Genomic DNA, 21,250 nt, shown 5'->3' with positions numbered 1-21,250 from the left:
GCATAACTGAGGCACACATGTACCACAGGCACCAGCATTCCGGCACAGTTATTTGAAACAGCAAAGCGTGTCGTGCAGTGTGCAGCAGCATGCCTCTTAGGCAGTAACCGTAATTGCAGTAACGTTACAGTATGTAACTAACACTGCTTTTCTTGAGCCTGGTGGCTGGTATGAATGTTATTTCAGTGTGGGCTACGAGTAATCATGACGCCGGGCACCGTCTGCAATCCCCCAGGCCAGAAGGTTGGAAGGGCAGGGTCCAGGCTGATTTTGAAGCAGGGCTGGCCTAGTTTTGTTAGTACCTATTTCTTTTTTTTTTTAATCAAAATCGTCCCAAAGTAATGTCGACAGTGAAGATATGACAACCTATGACACTGCATGGCTTGAGTGACTGACTTTCTCCTTGCCAGGATGCATGAAGCATTCCTAGCATTGCCATCACATTATGACTGATGGCTGATGGATTTAAAATAAAAAGTAATTGTACAGCGCCGCGTTTCTGTCCAATATAGTGTGTTGTACACCGACACCATGACTTGCTGCAAAGAAGTTATTGTGCAGTCGATTGACAATGAATAACTAATGCTGTACTTAAAACTGCTTGGGCTTAATTTGTGAAAAAAGAAGTGCAGGTGCTGAAAATGTTGCCAAGGAGGCCACAGCTCACTTCCTCCTCCGGTGAGCCCCACTTTCAACACTCTCACTGCCTCAGGCTCTATCTTCTAACCTTGCTGTTGTTTGTCCCCTAAGTCTTTGCTCTAAGAGTCTATCCTCTCACCTCTCTAATTGTTTTCTATCCTCTTTATCACACCTGGTATGGTACCTTATTCCCTGCATTTCTGATTTGCCCTCTATTCATTCTACCACTGCCCTTTTTCCTCTTCACTTTTATCCATGCTCTGCTCTGCTCTCTCTCCTTTCGATCTTGGCTCTTTACTATCACTCTTCTAGCAGTAATTAGCTGTGTCTCCGTTTTATCATTTGTGCGCTTTTTTTTCTCTGTCCTGTCCTCTACATCCTTTCATTCTATCTTCTCTCTTCTTAATGCTCTCTTCTTCACATCATGGCTGCTTTCTCTTTGTATCCGATTTGCTCTCCTTTTCTTCTACTTCGCTCCGTCTTCTCTCTCTCCTCTCCTGTTGTTTCTTTCTCCTCTTTATTCCTGCTCTCTCTCCCATCTATAACACTGCAGCTGCCTGTGACCCCTGTCGCCAGCCTGTACATGTCCCTTCTATTTTGAACTCTGCGTTTTCCTGTTGCCTTTCCTAAAGAAGAGGAAGATGACATGTGTTTTACTTTCTTACTTACATCGAGTGCAAAAACAAAATGTACACCAAATAAAAATGACTTTTTTGCATATATTAATCAGTGCAGTATAACTGGGTTATTTGCAGAACAGGTAGCTGCTTGAGCGCAGCAGGTGATGTCACTACTAGAGCTGCCTGTAATTAGTAGGTCCAGGGATGGCGACGGCATCAGCATTCACTGCTCAGCTTGCTGTGACCCTGCCTGCTACAGCACAGGCATTGTCCCCAGCCGTAATGCTGCCAATGCCGGTAAGTATGGCTGTGGTGCCTACTGGCCTCACGCACGCTCAGCAATTACCATTCTGGGGTGCAACGCACAGATTCTACAGGTGACGCCATGGCGCACAAAAGTTGTGTTGGGTCACAGCCCCATCGAGCACGTTGAGGATAGCAGCAATGCTGGGCTGCAGGATATGCTACTCTGGCTACACAGCAAGTGGAAAGTCCACACTTACTTTTGTTTATTCTTCCTCAAGAGCCCTCACTCCTAAGTTCCAAATGCGCTCTCGCAGCTTCCTTGCCTCAACTCCGTCATGAGCCAACCCCCAGCTACAATTAGCCAATGGAAGGCTTAGGCTCAGGCAGTGGCAGGGTGCAGCAGACTCGGTGAATAGAATGCAAGACATAGTTTGTCGATTTTTGGATTTGGATTTGTGATTGGCGTGATGACATCATCACTAACGTGATGAAACACAATCATGTCTGCCTGGACAGGCGTATGCTGGACTGTCTATGAACATTTACCATCTGAGTCCTTTGTCAATGAATACCTTCGTCATGAGGCTTCTGTTTTAAATGATTTAAATGACTGAGTAAACTGCAGACATTTAACTAAGAATCTCTCTGTATTAGTGCATGAACTGCAACAGCACCGCTTTGAAAGAGGCATAAGTGGTTGCCTCTCTCTGGTTCCGAGTTGTGTTGCCTCCACAAGCTAGCTAAGAGGCATTGTAAGTTAAATTAATGGGCATCAGACAGTGCAATCACATAAATCACACAGATGCACATTTGTGCCCAACATTACTGCACACTTTGATATTAGAGCCTATAGTCCAACAGCACATTATTCACCAGTTGATACTGTATGTTTTACTCAGTTTTAATTTAAATCAGCCAGAATTTACATCTATCTTCATGTAGAATGCGTGCAATTTTAGCTGCTCACCTGCAAACATACTTTTACGCAACGGTGGGAAGGTACAACTTTTCGTAATTCACATTCAAAGTTCTATGCCTGCAAAGTCAAGCTAGTAACAGCTTTCCAGGCATACCACGGACACAGTCATGTGGCATCTGCCAATTCACAGTAGCAGCTGATGTATTCCACATACCTGCATTCAATGTTCATACCTATTGTCCCATTTTTAATACACTTTTTAAACGTCCTTTTACTGGTGCAATCATTTCTGGGTCTGCTGCTCCCAAAAGCCCACTTGAGGCAACATGTAACCACTTTCCAAAATATCTCTTATATAATGTGCACTCAGTAAGTTCAATCAGTAATAATTTAAGATTCAACATTTAAAAAAATATATTATTCTTATTTTTCAAGATTGAAGCACCCATTAGGTGCATTCTTTAACCATCATAGATCTTTTTTTTACATGCATGGACCAAAGTATTTTCTTTCTTTTAGAGAGGGCATATACCCTGATCCTGAAGGAAGGAGATGGCATATGGATATATACATGAAAATCCAGCTTTCAGCAGTGCCAGTTGAGGATGTGGGTGGAGCCAGTGGAGGAAGCGGATGAAGCCAGTGGAGGAAGTGGGTGAAGCCAATGGAGGAAGTGGGTGAAGCCAATGGAGGAAGTGGGTGAAGCCAATGGAGGAAGTTGGTGTGTCCTACAGCCTTCTTGCGGTGCTGGCGGGGACCGAGGATCGGGCATGGGGGCTAGCATGCAGCCTGCCAGTAATACACCGCATCTTGCTTCGCCTCTTGACTAGACCCTGGATGCCTGCAAAGTGTGATATCGGCAATACTGCACTCTAAGGCGCCACTGAGCTGAAAATAACCATAAGGTACTTTATTTACTCCACTCATCTCACATTTTTAAACCGCCATTGTTCACAAGGGCAGGGGTCACAAACTGAAACCATAAATCTCTGACTGTACCTCCAGAGGCCCACGAGGCTCCTCGGCATATCTACTCCACACAGGTCCAAAGCAAGAACAACAAACAGAGGACTACGATTCCCCTTCTTGGCGGCCATTTTAGACTGATCTCTCTCAGTGGCGGCCATCATGGACTAGTCAATCTCACTATTGGAGCAAAAGCTGAGAACCAGACACATAGTCTAAGTTCTACTACCGCGCACCTTACTTAGCCTGTATCGACATGCTCTTGTGATAGTGCCTGCCTTTTATTGCAGCATCTTCACATCTATGTGTTTTTATGCAATTGTTCCTTACCTGTAATGCACCGACTGCTACAACATATATTCTTGGATGCTCACAGTGTACAACTATTTGTTTTTTATGTACTGCTCCTATAACCTGTTGTTATGTAATTGTTTTTACTTGTAACGCACTGACTGCTTCCTCATATATTCCTGGGTGCTCACAGTTTACAATTATTTGGTCTTACGTATTGGTCCTATAACCTGTTTTTATGTAATTGTCTTACCTGTAATGCACCGATTGCTACCTCACCCACTCCCCTCTCTCACCTGACATAACCCTCAACACCAACCCTTCCCATTCGACCAACCCTCGGATCTCCACACATACCATTAACACTCCTCTCTCCCCTGACATCACAGCTCCCACCCACACTCCTCTCTCCCCTGACAGCACCCTCAACTCTGCCCCTACCAACCCCCGGACCTCCAAACACCCCATAAAGACTCCTCGCTCCCCCGACATCCCAGCTCCCACCCACACTCCTCTCTCCCCTGACATCACAGCTCCCACCCACAACCTAGCTCAGCTCCGGAACGACACACACAACGACAATTCCCTCCCGTTATCTCCTCCCATCCTCAGTCCCCACTACCCTCTGACTAGATACGTAGAACACACTTCCGCTCCCTACTTAACTCCCTCACCTCTCAACAGGTCCACCATCAATCCCACTTCCCCCCCCCACTCTCAGTCCTCACTACCATTACTGCACCTCCACCACCACTAACTTACACCCAGCCTCCACCTTGCTCTCTCCGCCTTCCACCAACCCCCTCTCTACCTCATCCACACCGCCCCCGCCCAACTCTCTCCCCTCCCTAACTCCGTCCCGTACATGGACACTGACACAATGGAGCCCTGCACTAACACCAGCCTTCCCCCCCTCCTGCTCGCTAATTCACAGGTCAGTCATACACCTCTGATCCCCGCCCCCACCTCCATCGCATACCCCACGCTGGACAAGATCATGGCCACCCTCATCCAGGTCAAAGAAGAACTGTACATCATCAAAGAACTTCTCTCCACAAACCCCATACAACTCCCACCCAACTCAACCCAACCCACCAAGTAGGTCTAGTGTACTAATTACACTTGAACCACTACTGCGGACTCTTAAAGAATATGCACAGACCTCACTCCCTGTTTGACCTCTTTGTTTATTTGTTTATTTGTATTATCTGCATTCTTGATCTACATTTTTGTGCTGTTAGCTTTACTGACTTAGCTGTTTGATTAGGATCATGTACTGTACTCTCTCTATGTAAAGCGCTCTGATATCTGCAAAGATCTTGTTCGCGCTATATAAAACTTTCAAAATAAAAATAAATAATTTTTTTAGCACGCATGATTTTACTGCGATTATGCATTTACATTGCATGTCAATACAATGCATTGTTTTTCTATTTAAAAACAATGTACTTGTGGGGAGAGACCCCCAACTTACCTTAAATGCGTGTTATTGGTATGCAATGTAAATGCATATCGCTGTAAAAAATATGTACTAAAAAATGCGAGGAAAATGCATACGATGTATTTACTCCGTTGTAAAGGCTGTTTCACAACATACTCAAGCTATGGGGTATCAAAACGCCTCCCATGTCCTGCGACTTGTGCACACAAACATGGGCTGGTGAATGACAGCTGCAACCAAGATTTTAAAAAGTAGATGTTGTCTACGTAAGTTTCGAAAACTATGGTGCAACTGGAATAAGAACCTCGGTTACTGTGAGACAGATGAGCTCCAAAACCACAATGTTAATGAATTAAGAAGAGTATATCATATGTATACTAGGTTTTCAAATGATTTGCATCAGAGAACTAGGATTGATGTCTATATATTGATAGCACATCATAGTGATATGTTGACTGAATGCACATGAAAAAGGTTTCGCCCCTTCTCGGCTTGCGTCGGCTAACGGCCGTCACGCGCACCACCTCCGTAGTGCTGCGCACGTCAGTTGGCCAACGCAGTTCCACCCACTGCGCTAAATCGCCACGGTTAAGCGGCTAACACCAGATGTCACCATTGATGATGTTTACTATTATTGTTTGGTTGCTAATGAAAACTGACTGTGATAAACATACACTTTGTGTGACTTTACATCTGACCTTGTATGTTGTTTTGCCAAAGGCCTGAAGACAACGTACAGAACTTATTCCTTACATGTCAGCTGTTCAGTCACTTAATCAGTGTCATATCGGATGATATGGACAGAAATGAAAATACCATTAAAATAGGAAGCGGTGCCTGAGTAAGTAAAAACTGAGACAAGATAAGCAATCACAACTGATATTATTTACGCCAGACTATGGTTGAACTTCAAAAACAGGACTTTATGTCCATGGCAACTTTCTGTGTCAAGGATCTTATGTCGAGTCACAGCATTGCACGCTATAGCTTTTAATGAGTTCCCTTAAGGGCAGCATCTGCTTGACAAACAACATGAGACATAATGGAGCTCTTAGACAAGGTCAGCGTAGACGGGGCTGGATCAGGGAAAAAAGACATAAAAAAACAAGCATTGCCTCAGCAAATAGGTCAGGGCTTGGTAAGCATGCATTTTCTTTTATCTTTGCAAGCATTAAGAAATATGCAAAACATAATTGTCTAGAATACAAAAATACAAATTAACAAGTGTATTAGCAATTCATACACACCAGTCCTTGCACTGAAGTGCAGTCTTTATCAGGCGACTGTGCACGTGTGTCACAGTACAAGAGAGCCAATGAACGAACTAGAGTGACCAGTTGCCCCATGCTGTAAGGTGTGGTAGGTGGAGTCAAATCGCATTGACAGTTTAACACACCAGCAAATGAAAAGGGCTGAATAAAGCAGCACTTAAATGTGTGTGTGTATATATATATATATATATATATATATATCCAACAAGATGTCCTTGCGGGAGGAGCACTATTAAGCTGGTGCCGGCGGTGAAGTAAGGACGACTTCGCTATATTATTTCAAGCAAATTGAAAGAAAAATGCTGCACTCCTCATGGATTCTTCCACTCAAGTTTTAATGACCTTCACCTCATCTCCACCTACGCGTTTTGAACTCTACTAGTTCTTGATCACGGTAGTTATAATAGTCCTAATTTTGATTTCACCCTTTTATACCCTAGACACCACTTTTGCCGCAATGAGGCATTGTGGGCTTGGTAGTCTGTTATTTACATTGTGCGCATTTTTTGCAAATACAACAACCCTGTTTCGTATTGCCACCACAACAAATGACGTGCTACACTGGTCACTTCTGAACCTATTTGATAGGTCGTTAGGAAAGCCCTTATAGAGTGCTATTCACTCTAATACACAAGCGATTGTAATTTTAAAGGTGCGTGTGTAGGGTTAGCAGTGCTCGCGTTTTCTCTCAGTTTCATCTAAGTGATATGATTAGTTAACCTGATGCGGGCAGTTTCATGCTATGCTTGTGCATAAACATTAACCTCGCATCACTAGGGCTCATGGTGGCGAGCAATTGCTATACTGGTGTGTTGACTAAGTGCCTATAGAAGCAATCAGTGTTTAGCATCCCGTCGTTCTGGCACCAAAAACAGAGGACAAAAATATACTATCAGTGATACTTCACTTAATATCATCATGATTTGCCAGCATGTTCATGTGTTCATTTTTACAGTGATTTCAAATAACAGTACACAAAGGAGGAATAGCAGACGAACAGTTGGAATAACTGTTGTACATTGTTCAATGAAGTTCAAAGTATTTTTGCAAATGTACATGCATTTCCTAGTCTCCATTCAGGCCTAGAGGACTTCTGGTCTTGAAGCGAATTATTAGTTTGGGCTCTAGGAGTCTGAGTTTTAGAACTCTAGTTCCTCCTCTTTCATGATCAAGGACAGTGGCCATACCTGAGTATTTAATGCCCTGCCATGTTTTTCCAGTATGATTTTGCAAATGCTTACCTATAGCATAGGTTACATCTCAGTTCTGGATCGCTCGAATGTGCTCTAAGATTCTTTTTTTCAATGGACAAATAGTAGAGCCTATGTAGCGTTTGCCACAACAACATTCAATGAGGTACACCACAAACTGTGTTTCACATGGGATTGTATCTTTGATCTGAAATGTAGAACCCTGATGGTTTGGAGATTCTTTCCTACTTTACAAGCTTTGCAAGTCATACACTTAGTAAACCCCCATTGTTGTTTTTGTAGCCACGTTTCTGTTTTCTTGTTTACAAAATAACTGTTTACCAATGTGTCACAAAGTGATGGAGCTTTTCTGTATGAGATCAACGGTCGATCTATTTTGGACCCAATGTCTGGATCTTTCTTGAGCACACTCCAGTATTTCATCAGATTCTTCCTGATTTTAGGTTTAAAGCATTTTATTGAGTCATTCACAAATGAAAAGAAAGGAAACAGTTGCCACAAAGTAGCAGTGCATAAGATACAATCCTATAGTAGCGCACCAGTGCGTAAGAGCTCTGCATAACGTAACATTCGTCCAGATGTGATGATTGGTGCGTATGCTACAACAAAATACTTCAAAATGAGCAAACCCCCCCACTCCTTCCCAACCCCACAACACCCCCCCCCACCTCCCCCGTCCAGTGCCACGGCCCATCGCCCACCACAATCCCCCAAGACCGCCCCCCTTCCTCAGGTGCTCATAGTCCTAGACACGCTGGTCATCTGAATCCGCTAGTGTAGTCAATCTCAACAAGCGGAGATATCTGGGGCTTGTAAGTTCTGTAAATTCCCTTACAAGCAATGAGTGAAATGGTTGCCACAAGTCATTAAACTGCTCCACCTCTCCCGCCACCATAAGCGTCAATTTTTCCATGCCCAGGACATGCCATAATCTATGCAACCAACCTGTTGTGGAGGGGAGTGTGGTGGTGCGCCAGTGAATAAGTATATTTTGCACGGCAGAGCCCAGTGCTATCGCAATTTGTCTCCCTCTACGAGACCTCAGAGGATACATCAGCCCGTTGGGTAAGCCCAACAGTACGTATGCTGGTGAGCGGGGCAATTCAATATTGAAGTTTGAGTCGATCTCATCCAGGACCTCCTTCCAGTAGGGGGATAGTAGTAATGGGCAGTCCCATAGAACATGAGTGAGGGTGCCTATCTGCCCGCAGGCTCGCCAGCAAGTGTTGTCGATGTTGCGATTCATCTCATGTAATCTCTGTGGTGTGTAGTACCAGTATGTGGACACTTAAGTGAATGTTTCTGTAAGCCCAGTGTGGTTTGCTGAGTGTCGAGCACGATAAGCGAAGTGGTCCCAATCCGTGTGACTGAAGGATCTCCCCAGCTCTCGTTCCCAGCGTTCCCTACCAGGGTTATAGAGATCAAAGGAGGAAGGCTGCAAGAATTTATACAGATCTGAGATAAGTTTTGCATCTGAGGTGCGTGTTACAAGCCATTTCTCATAGGGGAGGAGCTTCCGATATGCCGACTCACGCACCTGTGGCTGCAGCGCCCAATGGCACACCTGCAGGTAGCGCAACCGTTCGGTTTCAGGCAATTGATATTCCTTCCTAAGGTCCGGAAACGGAATAACGCCGTCCTGACTATATACGTGAAATAGCGCTCTGCATCCTGCAGCTTGCTAGCGCACAAAGGCTCCTGTTTCCATCCCGGGATGGAAGTCCGGGTTGTCAATCAGTGGTGTGAACGGTGAGGGGAAGGTGGTGAGTGTGTGCATCGCGTTTGTGGCGTCCCACACTCTCATCGGAACCCGCGTGATGAAAGACGCATATAGGTTGGGCGGGCGATGCACTCTACGTAAAAAGGGCACCTCTTGCAGGGTCCGGCCCGCCACCGCCTGGTCCTGAAAAAGCCAGTGTTTGTCGGACTCCCACTTGCTCCACTCCACTAGGTACCGTAATTGAGCTGCCTTTAAATATTTGCGTAAGTCCGGTACTCCCAGTCCTCCCGCCTCAGGTGCCAGTGTAGTCAGGGCCCTTTTAAGCCGGGGCTTGCGACACCGCCATATAAAATGTGCAATGTCCGCTTGAATCTGCTGGAGCCATCCTTTCGGGGGCTGCAGCGGTAGGGCTCGGAACAGGTATAGCGCCTGCGGCAGGATGGTCATCTTCACCGCGGTAATTCTGCCCAGCCAAGACAAGGTGCCTTTGCTCCAGCGACCCAGTTCTTCCTTTATTTTCGTACCTAGGGCGGTGTAATTAGCGGTCACCATAGCGGGCAATGTGGGTGCTAGGAGTATGCCCAGATAGGGCACCAGACCTCTAGACCAGTGCATGGGGAACCGGCCCTGCAAGTCAGTTCTAGTGGCAACAGTCAGCGAAACGTCAAGTGCCGCTGATTTCCCCATATTCATCTTGAAGCCTGCGACGGCAGCAAAAGCCTCTAATTCTTCCACGCATGCTGGGAGTGCCCTCTCTGGATCAGCTAGTGTCAATATGATGTCATCTGCATAGAGACAAATGGTATGGGTATACTCCCCCATCTTTATTCCCAGCGCATTCCGGTTTTGGCGTATCCTCTGGGCGAGGGGCTCCATATAAAGTGCGAATAGGAGCGGGGACAGTGGACACCCCTGCCTGGTTCCCCTTTCTATCGCGAACTGTCGGGAGCTGCAGCCGTTAACTCGCACCACTGCAGATGGGAACTTATAGCAATTGAACACTAGGGTGCGAAATTTCTCACCGATACCCGCTTTCGATAGGACCTTCTCCAGATATGGCCAATGCACCCGGTCAAAGGCCTTCTCCGCATCAACTGCAAGCAGCATCCTCTCCCCGGGTATCAGGGAGGCTTTCTCTAGTATATGGACCACCCTCTTGGTGTTATCCATCGTTTGCCTCCCGGGGACGAATCCGGCCTGATCCGGGTCTACCAATCCCGGGAGATGCAGCGCCAAATGGGTCACCAGGATCCCAGTATACAACTTGAGATCTATATTCAAGAGAGAGATCGGTCTGTAGGAACTACATTGCGTCCGATCCTTCCCCGGTTTACGGATGACCGAAACAGTTGCTCGAAGTAGATCTGGGGGGATGGCTCCAGGAGTGGAGAAGGAATTAAAGAGGCGCGTGAGGATCGGGGCTAGTGCCGGGCAGAACGTTTTATAAAAGAGTGATGTGTAACCGTCCGGGCCCGGGGCCTTCCCATGTTTAAGCCTAGAAATGGCTGTAATCACCTCCTCGATTCGGATGTCCCGTTCAAGATATTCCGCCTGTTCCGGAGTGAGAGAGGGAAGGTCAACTGAGTCCAGATAGTCCGCTTCCGCTTGTGCCGACGGGGGTTCGCCCGTATAGAAGTCAGCATAGAATTGGCGAAAGCCCTCTGCTATCTGGCTGTCCTCCGTAACCGACACTCCATTAGAAGTCGATAGCTCCTTCACCATGTGCCTTTGATGTGCAGCCCTGAGCTTGTGTGCCAGAAGCCTGCCACACTTGTCCCCTCCCGTATAATATGCGTGCTTCAGGCGTAATGCAGCATATTCCGCTCTGTCCATATCTAAGGCTGAGAGAAGTTTCCTCGCAGCCTTAAGTTGCTTCCAGATTCTGGGAGCCCCCGTCCTCTGGTGAACCTGTTCTAGCTCCCGCACCTTACTAGTGAGTTCATCCCGCTTCCGTTGTCGTTCCCTATTCTCTGCAGAGGAGATGGCAATAAATTCCCCTCGGAGCACCGCTTTCAACGCTGCCCACTTTGTCGCCCGAGTGGTATCAGTATTATCATTGTGCGTTTGGTAGTCACGTATCTGGTCGTGAATATGCTGCACCACCGACTTTTTATGCAAAAGGGTGTCCCTGAGGCGCCAGACCCCGCACCTGGGCGACATCGGTGGCAACTGAAACGTCCCCGTAACCGGGGCGTGGTCCGACAGAGAGAGGACCCCTACCTCGGAAGCTGTGGCCAAATCATAGACCGGCCCCGTAACTAACAGGTGGTCAAGACGTGCGTAGGTCTTATGTGCGTGTGAGTAATAGGAATAATCTCGGGCGGTGGGGTGGAGGCATCACCAAAGGTCGTGGAGATCTAACTCTTCCAGTTGGCGTTTGCCCGCCTGCGAGATTTCCCCTGTCTGCGGGTACCTCTGCGTTGATCTATCCAAGGAAGAATCGAATACCATGTTCAGGTCCCCCCCTATGATTATGTGCCTGTCCGGGGTGGCGGTGACATCCACCATGACCGAATGAAGGAATCGTTCTTGGTGTTCATTGGGGCTATACATGGACCCTATGGTGAATATCAACCCCCCGTGTTTAACCCTGTAGGCTAGGAGTCTACCTTTCTGTTCAGCAAACTTATGCAGGATCTCCCCATTAAATGTTCTGGACACTAGAATGGCTACCCCAGCGGTCTTGGAAGTATTGCAAGAGAAAAAGTGTGCGGGGAACTTGTGGAAGCGCATCCTCTGACAGTCCCTGGCCAGGAGGTGAGTCTCCTGCAGGAGACAAATGTCTACGTGTGTGTTTTCCAGTAGGGAGAGCACTGCCTTCCGCTTAACAGGATTATTTAACTTCTTCACATTAAGGGTGACTACTGTAAGAGCTGTCATCTGTGTGGATGAAACCTAAGTTTGAGCAGTGGATCACAGCCCAAGAGGGGTGGCTGTGGTGCAGATAGTGTGTAGAAGCACTGTGGCTGTAGCGACTGATTCAATAGCACTGGACGGTCCCTGTTCTTCCTCCCCAACCCCCCGCAAACTTCCCCCAAACAACCTACCCTCCCCCCCTCTACCCCATCCCCCTCTACACCCCAACAAACCCCTCATGCAAACAACCAAACACCCTCCTCCCCCTCCCTCCTGCAAACCCCTGAAATCCCAACAGTTGTCAGTCCCAGTCATGCCCAGTGGGCAAGTCTGTGGTGAGTTATCAGAGTGGACGTTCGGCCACTTACTCCTCCTTCCCCCTCCTCACCGCCCCCCTCCCCCCAAGACCCGAACCTGCTACATCAGTAAGTCTGTGGTGTTCTCCCCCGGAGCTTCATTATGCTGTCAGCGCCACATCACCGCTGGACTGTGCACAATAGAGGTGTGGGGTCCTACTACTAATCAGCCTGGACCTCAATAATCACAAAACAGAGCAAATTGGCTGATCAGGATTGTTAATAATAGGTTATGAAACAACACAGCCTGACCGTACTGTGTAGCCAAGAGGTTAAGTATTCCAAACATATTTATTGAATTTTTAGAAAAAAGTTTGTGTTATTTCATCAACACACATGACATCAAATAGACACTCCATCATAACAGTTAGTGCAAAAACATGAAAAAATATATACAATATATACAAAGATATAGCAATAAAGGAAACATACACTTAAGGAATCAAAATCTTGTAGTGACGCCAACTACTGTACTGCACAACAAATTAAATAGCAAGATAATTGCAATTTAAACACATTCTTTTCAATTTATGAAGAAAATGAACCAGTCCTTTGGTAGTAAAACCTGTGAGCAAGGCGGATCTAAGATGGATTTGCTTGTGGGTAATGATTTATGAGAAATGGCAGATAGGCTCATAAATCATTACCCACAAGCAAATCCATCTTAGATCCGCCTTGCTCACAGGTTTTACTACCAAAGGACTGGTTCATTTTCTTCATAAATTGCAAAGAATGTGTTTAAATTGCAATTATCTTGCTATTTAATTTGTTGTGCAGTACAGTAGTTGGTGTCACTACAAGATTTTGATTCCTTAAGTGTATGTTTCCTTTATTGCTATATCTTTGTATATATTGTATATATTTTTTCATGTTTTTGCACTAACTGTTATGATGGAGTGTCTATTTGATGTCATGTGTGTTGATGAAATAACACAAACTTTTTTCTAAAAATTCAATAAATATGTTTGGAATACTTAACCTCTTGGCTACACAGTACGGTCAGGCTGTGTTGTTTCATAACCTATTATTAACAATCCTGATCAGCCAATTTGCTCTGTTTTGTGACATCACCGCTGGAGGCACTGTCTCTGGCCGCTTCGGAAACCACATTTGCCATGCCAGCTCTAATGGTAGGCGAGTCCGGTCTTCTGGTGTTGGCAGACGCTCGTCTCCGTGAAACCCTCTGCCAGCTGTCTCTGGGGCCGGGTCTCTGGCTCGGTGTGGCCGTGTCTTCCTCCTCCGCCGTGATCCCCAGGACCTCACACGTTTCCTGCAGCGACCGGAGTTGATGCATCGCGCCATTCCATCGAAAGATGAGACGGAAGGGGTGACCCCAGGCATAGGATGTTTCATGCTCTCTCAGAAAGTCAGTGGCGATCTTAAAAGATTTCCGTTTCTGAAGAGTGATGGCAGACAAGTCCTGGAATAGCCCCACAGAGTGACCACGAAAAGTGAACGAAGGTTGCTTCCGGGACTCAGCCATGATGCGTTCCTTCAGTGGAAAGTCTGGAAGAAACGCTAGGATGTCCGGAGGTGGCGCCGATGCTCGTCGCGGCGGTCCAACCCTGTGCGCTCTATCGATCCGGACCGGAAACTCCAGTGGTTCGCCCAGGATAGCTCTAAACAGGTCTCTCAGGTAACCAGCCACATCCGAGCCTTCTTCTGTAGACAGAACTCCCCGGACTCGGATGTTGTTTCGCCGAGACCGGTTTTCAAGGTCTTCATTGTGCGTTTGCAGGTCCAGATGCTGGTCTCTGAGGCGCAACACCTCCTGTTGCAGCTGTACAATGTCCTCATCGAGACGGTGGTTTGTGCTTTCCACTGTGGCCACTCGCTCCCCCAATTCATCCACCTCTCTGAGCTCTGCCCTAGCCCCTCTGGTTGCCAAGCCTGATATCGGCTGGAGATGGAATTCCTCACAGTCCCCCTCATTGGTGGACTGGTGTGCCCAACAAGAAGCATGAGAAGATATGGGGGAGATGGTGGGAGTAACATGGTTTGATCTGTAAAATCAGAAATACAACTATGTGTGATGTGGCACTACTGGTGACAATGATGCAAGGTCTGTTGTGTGTTGCTGTTTCGAAAACAGTAAAGCTTGTTTATAAAAAAGTTTTTAAAAAGGATCTGAAAACAACAATGACTTCACCACAGAACAGTTTTGAGCTTCTGAGCTTGATGCAATATCCTGTCTATCCATACCTTCTGAAACATAATGTGACGTGCATGTGTGTATGTACTTATAAATATTTATGAGGACCGGAATATGTTTGCATATCAATGCTCTGAGAAGCGGTGCTCTATGAGGACTAGAAAGCCGGTTCTCATGTTTGGAGTGCTCACTTAAAGAGGGAAACTCTCGCCACACTGTGAGTAAAATGTCAGAGCTGGCTGCATAATCCCCATTTTTGCTCACAGTGTGTGATGAATATACGCAAGTGTGCTCGAAATATTCACTCTCTACTCATACAGACAGTACAGTTGCTTAGGACATGAAGCGAGACAATCGGATCTGAAGAGCTGTGTCCTCTAGGTCCTCAAAAGGATCAGTGAAAGCTTCAAAGTGTGTGTGACTTTGAGGGGTCCAACACAGTCAGTAGAAATCTAGGAGAATTGTAATTTCACCTTTTATTATTCAGAAAGAATATTTGAATTTATCCAATGTTTGCAAAATAAAACAGTATTATGAATGTGTACAAAGATTAAAAACAGGATTTTCTTTGTGTGTCAGAGTCAGAAGAAGGGGCAATTTAAAAGACTCTAGTATTACTTGTTGAGATGAAAAGTACTTTCAGAGGGCCAAGGAAAAAGAGAATATCAATCACAAACAGTCAGTTCAATTTCCCAAAACTGGAATTGTCGCTCCTAAAGTGGAACAGCTGGAAGATGAACCACTTCACTAGATACATGGAATGAAAGACCTACATTTCCATTGTAAGGCACTTGCCAAAACGTTTGGAGTGTCAGAAAGGAAACCCTGAGAATTAAAAGTAAAGACTGCATCTTGCACAGGACAGTAAAAAGTGGAAACATATCCGTGATTTGAACATTTAGCCACTGAGTTCAAAGGATGACCTCTGGCTGGCTAGTGCCTGCACCCCTACTCTTCATTATCATAGTGTTGATCGCCTCTGGGCAGATGGAGCATAAACTGATTATGCATAATGTAATTTAAAAAAACGCCTTTTGATCGCTTTTTCCTGTCTAGAGATAATCACAGTCTGCACAGGTTGTGCTCAATGCAACAGAGGAGTTCAAGGGCCTGCAATGATTTGACAGATCTTGGAACTGGGGCAGCATCTGACAGTGATCTGTCGGATGGGGAGGGGGCTGGAGCTGTCAGAGGTCTGTCAGTTTTTAAGGGTGATGAGCAGGGAAAGCAGCAGAAATCTGTAAAGGCATCAGAGATGATCACAGGAGCTGAAACGCTTGAGGTTGGCAGTGCAAATAGTAATGGAAGGGGAGGGGACAGGGATCTATCAGAGTGAGAAAGAAAAGAACATGCCCTGACAGGGATCTGTCACAGTGAAAGAGGCGTGACACAGCTGGCAGGGAGGTGAGAAGCAAGGAGCATAAGGACTTAGAGTGCGGAGATAAGGTAGAGGAGCATACAGGTATATTGTAATTGCATTTATATAGCGCTTACTACCCCTGACGAGGCGTCAAAGTGTTTTATTTCGGCGAGTAGCACCTGAGACCCTGGTCAGCAAGGTCCATGAAAACCAACAAGTGACCCGCACACTGTTGCAATAACAACACCTACAAAGTAGGTTGAGTGCCATCCTTGGTAACATTTTCTATACCGAAATGACCCGTCACAGCAGGAAATAAGCAGCTCACCTTAAATATAGGCAATGGCTCTCCAGCAAGGCAACAGGTGCCATAAGCACTCTTGCTTGTGGAAACACATCATCACTCCATGCTTTACAGATTAGTCATTGGGATTCAACTCCATGCATGCGAGGTAAAATTACTGAATCAGTTCACCTTATGCAGGATCGCCTACTCCCTCCCTGGAGATAGCTATCAAAATGTGCCCCATAACTACTTCGGGATGGCACAGCACAATAAAAGGTGAGGATCAATCCCTTTCTCAACACCTACATCTAACTTCTGGGCTGTGCCAAGATGTGCTGTAGGTGAATTACCCCAGGCCAGAAGGGATGTTAACCTCAAAACAATTGGGTGTTTTCCTTTACTGACTACACTTGCTGCGTTTAATGATGGAGTCGATATACCATATTTTCTGGTGTATAAGATGACTTTTTAATCCTTGAAAATGTTTTCAAAAGTTGGGAGTCGTCTTATACGCCGGGGTCATTTTACAAGCAAGCGAATATAGCCCAAACCCTATATTTGAAAAGGAAAAGTATGGGGTCGTCTTATACGCCCAGTCGTCTTATACACCAGAAAATATGGTAGTAGCCACAGAGGAGGCCTCCAACCTCATCAGTGGACTTGCAGTGAAGGTATCCGTGGTTGTCACAGATCCGGTGGCCCACACTCCTAAATTGTCATCGAGAGCCACCACGGAACTGGGGTCCTCCCCAATATTCGGCAAGCAATAAAGGAGCTTTCTGGCTTTGTCGCCTGCCTCATAAATGCGTCACTGAGAGGTCATTGATGCAAGACTAGTTGCATCTAGATTCAACTGTCTCGGTTGAATCTTAGCAAACTCCAGCTGACAAAGCATTTTCACATTGAGTTGGGTTATATAACTCTTTTCTAAACCTAGGAGTTTTATCTTAAAGAAAGCAATTGCCCCTTCACGCTCCCTAGACTTATGATAAAAGTATGCCCTTGCCTAGCCTTGATTACCACCTTGCATGCCCACAGAGGGCCAGCTAATTTGACGGACCCTTATTCAGTTGGAAATAGGAGCCCATCTCCTCAAGTCGAAATCTAGAGAAGTCATCATTTAGGACCCATCAGGCATTCACGTACACCTTCCGCTCTGCTTATGGCCTGAATGCAACGCCACTGGGGAGTGATCTGACACACCTCTAGGAAGGACATGGAACCTGAATATCCAGGCTAGATCCGCACCAGAGAGGAAGGAATAATCGAAGTGAAAGAAGAACCAATGAGACACTGAATAAAATGGATAGGCCTGCTCTCCTGTTTGTCAAACCTGCCATGAGTCACATCGTCCCAATGAGTAGTGCCAAATAGGAAGAAGATGAGATCACCAGCTTTACCGATGACAGCACTGGCCATGTCATATTGCTTTCTTCCTTGTGATGGTTGGGGGACGACAGACAGACAACAGGAGTGATGGTGGGTTGGGAAGCATGGACAGTGGATGGGTGGGAGTTGAGAGGAATGAAGCAACACAATTAGAAAAGAAGCAGCACGGACAAGGTGGGGTGTGGGAGGGTAATAAGCAACACAAAGAAGGGGGTGGGAAGGGAAGAAGCAAGACAGACAACAGGTGGTCGGGAAGAAGCAATGGGAGGTGGAAGGGGAAGACGTAATGCAGACGGGTAGCATAAAGAAAGAAAAATAATACCTGAATTACAGCGAGCAGAGTAAGGACACCGGAATGACATTAATCAAAGTAAATGAATCGGTTTTTGGGCCACGATCAAAAGAAAAGAACAGGAAGTGACATTGTCAAGCGCTGCCAATTAGAAGGCAGCAAACAGAAGTGACAATGTAGCCAATAAGTGATAAGCAATGAGCAATGGGTAAGCTCCTAGCCTCTTTAGTACACGCTATGTGTCAGAGCAACAACGCATGTGTTGTCAGCAGGCGAGACCTAAAAAGGACTCAGGACAGTCATAAATGGACTCGAGTTCAGACCTGGACTAAGTATAGCATAACACATGGCCAATCCTTCGGAAAACAACCCACTGCCAAAGAAAAAAATTGAGGTAGAGGCTTGAAATAGTACCCCATATAAAATAATGTTAAATATAAATGAATTCATTTAAACTTTTTAACAATGTGTATAACACTTAATGTAAAAAAATTATATACAAATAACAATTAAATAGTATTTTCTTTTAAAATATATTAATACCTTTTTAATTTAAACATAAATGTAACTATATAAAAAAACAATCATTCATGTAAATTCTATACATAACATTTAGTGATATTTAAATACATAATAAATAAATAAATACAAACATTTTACTTTAGGGGTAGTTTTTATTACATTTTTATAAAAATAATTTTAATTTAATTTAAAATATTTTAATTAATTACATTTATTTCAAAATTGTTTGGGATTTTTGTTTTTTTAAGTTCAATACACTTTCTTCCATACTTTACCATAGGAAGATATCCACCGGGTGGCTTTGATCTCCACTTACATGTCAAAAAAAGTAACTAGCAGTAACTTTGCTTTGTAAATTTAATTCCACCCCCTGGTTTCAGGGGTTGAGAACTTTTAAGTCTAAACTTTGTAGTAAATTTACACTTGTAAACGGTAATGACGCAAAAGTAGTGAATATACCAGAAAGTATAAGAGTGAATTTACACATGTCCACTTACTCACCTGTAAATGTATCTTTTTGCCCCTTAGTGTATATGGAGGTATAGGGGAGGTCAGGATTGCAGAGCACAAATGACCTAAGCCAGGTCAGATAAATAAGTACAATCTCAGCTACATTTTATGCATACATCTTTCCTTGCCCCCTTTCTTGGCCTTCAGTACCCTTTTTTCTCAAAGCGTGAATACTAAAGCTGTGCATCTTCCACTGCTCTTTAAGATGCACAGGGTGAAAACTTATGCACAAATCTGTATGGCTTGAACATACAGTATCTGTGCAATATGGTGCCAATATGTTTTTTGAAGAACCAGAAAGCAAACAGAAAAAAAATAAGGTAAATAAAACAACAACAAAAAACAGAAGCAAATTAAACTTGCTACATAAACACATGGCAACGAACACTAACAAGAAATAATGTCAGAGCTACACAGTGACCATTTGCATTTTTGTGGCTCATGAACCAAAAACTAGGGTGAAACCAATCCTGGGTTGCTTGTGTTCAGTTTCAGGGAGGACCTGGCTTGGTAGTTCAGGCTGGTCTGTTCCCATGAGGAACAGGGTCAAGACTGATTTGCACATGGCTGGAGTGGCATGGTGAGAAATAGAAAGATGGGTTGGTGTGTTACACGAGGGACTGCCTGTGGTTAGGCTTTTTGCAAGCCGCCTTCCATCCCCATTTGTGTGTTTCATGAACCGCCCAAGTGTCATGGGAATGCCCAGATGGGGCTTGCTCACACTGTGTCACTGGAGCAAAGCTGTACCTGATGATGTACTGTAACTTAGGCAAAACCGGTCCTGGATTGCTTGTATTCCAATTCAGGGAAGACCTGGCTTGGAATTTTGCACTGGGCTGTTCCCATAAGAACAGGGTCAAGACTTATTTTCAAATAGCTGGGTCCAAACTGAGGTGGCATGGTGAGCAAAAGAACAATGGGTTGGAGTGCTACCCAGAGCAATTGCCAGTGGTTAGACCTATTGCAGCCTCCCATCATCTTTTGTGTGTTTCATTTTTACGGATCAACAAAAAGTGTCACAAAACACCACACCCAAGCTTTCGGATGTTAAGTATTCCCCTTCAATATTACACTGATATTTAAATATATCACATTTTTAAAAATACCCAATATTTATCATAAGCTGCAATCTGTTGGTATTTAATGGAAATTAATACTGTACACAAAACACAAAAGCACCAGTGAACTGCAGCTGAGGAAGCTCCAACAGCTGCAAGGAGATCTTCTTGATCATCAAGGATTTCCCCTCACTCTTAGCCACCGTCAACAACATTGCTGCCTACCAACAACTCTGCGACAACATATCCAACTTCTTTCACAGTAAAATCTCAAACATCTACAGCAACTTCCTACACCAAACTAACCCCATTGAACTCATCGCTAACCTACCCTCCACCAACCAGGAAGCCCACCTGATCGAACGGACAACCCTCACAAGACACCACTCAGCAGCAATCATGCAGACTGTCCACTCATGGGTCTCAGTGGACCCATGCCTCCACCACATCTACAACCTGGGAACATTACCCATCAGCACCACCCTGAACCACATCATCAACACCTCCATCGAGTCCTACACTTTCCCGGATGAATGTAAACTTTCAGAAATCAGTGCCCTCCTCAAGAAGCCCACAGCCAACTCAAATCAACTGATCAACTTCCAACCCATATCCCTGCTCCCCTATCCAGCCAAAGCGATAGAGAAGGCCAACAAGCAACTCACAACCCACCTCGAACTTCACCTTCTTCTAGACAACACTCAATCAGGATTCAAAAAGAACCACAGCACCGAAACAGCAATCATCTCAGTCACTGATGCCATTCGATTCATCCTGAACTAAGGAGAAACAGTGACCCTCATTCCGCTCGACTTCACAGCTGCCTTCAACACGGTTTCCCACAACACCCTCATCAAAAGGCTGAAAAGATTGGCGCACAAGGATACGCTCTCAAATGGATCTGTTCCTTCTTTTTCAGAGAAAGAACCCAAAGGGTCAGGCTGCCACACTTTACATCAGAGACCAAGAAACTGATATACGGAGTGCCACAGGGAATGTCCCTCTGCCCCACCCTTTTAAAAAAATGCATGAGACAGCTCACCAACATCATCCAATCACAAGACAACACCGTCATCTCCTACACCAATGACACCAAACTCATCCTCTCCCTGACAGACAAGACAACCACCATCAGAACCAACTGC

The 21,250-nt window shown here is 45.3% G+C and overlaps 1 protein-coding gene across 1 annotated transcript in view; it reads right to left on the bottom strand.

Moving 5' to 3' along the window:
• The window catches only part of VWA8 (von Willebrand factor A domain containing 8), a 1,363,176-nt gene that overhangs the window by 1,238,934 nt on the left and 102,992 nt on the right, over positions 1–21,250 (bottom strand). The window lies entirely within an intron of this gene.

This window comes from Lissotriton vulgaris, chromosome 8, assembly GCF_964263255.1.
Source record: "Lissotriton vulgaris chromosome 8, aLisVul1.2, whole genome shotgun sequence".
NCBI classification, from domain to species: Eukaryota; Metazoa; Chordata; class Amphibia; order Caudata; family Salamandridae; genus Lissotriton; species Lissotriton vulgaris.
The sequence above is the reverse complement of the archived record's forward strand: the minus strand, read 5'-3'. Positions and strand labels throughout refer to the sequence as shown.